The following is a 1,277-nucleotide window of genomic DNA, read 5'->3' as shown; positions in this document are numbered from 1 at the left end:
TACCAGACATTCCCATGTGTTTATTCTCATCAGAGAGGGAAGTGGAGAACAAGAGCTAGTTAGCTGTACTTTAAATTCAGCTCCTACTGTTTTCAATTGTGGCCATTTGGAATGAGAAGGGTTAGGCATAGAAGTACAACCCAGCCTACACCCAGCCCACCCCTAGTTAAGAGTTTTGATACTTCACCGTATCTGGCCACGTGGTTATCTGATGGCTGTTATCCGGCTAAAACAGAATTATTCTTTTTCCAGATTACTTTTCATCTGCACCAACGTCAACTACCTGATTTAATTCACCACAATTTAGGTACCGCCAGTTAACAAAGCTGTGAGTGAGGACTGCATTTTACCACATACCAAAGTACTTTTCAGTGACTGTGTGAAAAAAATGTATACAGCCACCAAGAACAGAAAATGAAACTGTGACGCACATCTGATTTATGAGCTGAAGGTTTCCTTTCCTCTGGGAGCCATTCAATATCACAGATAGATTTGAAACGTAACTTCTGTAACAGCATGCTCTGATAACGAAGCCTCAGTTTGAGACTGGAAAAGATCATAGCTGCAAAGGTTGCATCCGAAAGACCGAGCTGTTACTTCTTTGCTGCACGCACATAAAAAGTGTCCATGGACACAATTTTGTATGCTTAACTAACAATCACCGATGAGCAAAAAAACTTGCAAGATGTGAATTACAAAGGACGGGCAAGTATCTAAAGTTACAGGGGGAGTCATCATCCTCTCCACACTTTTCTATTAGTTCCCCTAGCGTGGTAGCATCACTCCCTAATAGATTTTGCCTCAGCCTTTTAGTTCTCACCCATGCTCTGGTCTGTCTAAGGCACCAAGCTAAGAATTCCTGGCTCAGAGGAATATCAGAGTACATGATGATCTACCAGATAACACGTGTGCATCTCAAACACTTAATAATACATTCATTAGAATTACTGCCCATGGAGAATAAGCAGTGCGCTTCCAACAGAATTTCCCTCTAGGCCACCGACTCTGCTTTTAGACTGTGAGTAGTCTGACCACACTGACTACCAACCCCGCATCAGTGGCTCTAGGTTAGTTTGAATAGGCACTCTGCAGTGTAACTCATCTGTTGTGATAGTTCACGCCTTGTCTTATCTCAGTGACACCTAAAAACCAAAACCAAGCCCTACGTGCGTGTTTTTATAATGCAAGATCTTACACGGCAGATATCACAAGAAAAATGTTTCCAATGTTATCTGAGACAGTTCATGCTTTTTTAAACTTGAAGATCAATGCTATCA

This window comes from Pygoscelis adeliae, unplaced genomic scaffold (genome assembly GCF_000699105.1).
Source record: "Pygoscelis adeliae isolate BGI_AS28 unplaced genomic scaffold, ASM69910v1 Scaffold38, whole genome shotgun sequence".
NCBI classification, from domain to species: Eukaryota; Metazoa; Chordata; class Aves; order Sphenisciformes; family Spheniscidae; genus Pygoscelis; species Pygoscelis adeliae.
The sequence above is the reverse complement of the archived record's forward strand: the minus strand, read 5'-3'. Positions refer to the sequence as shown.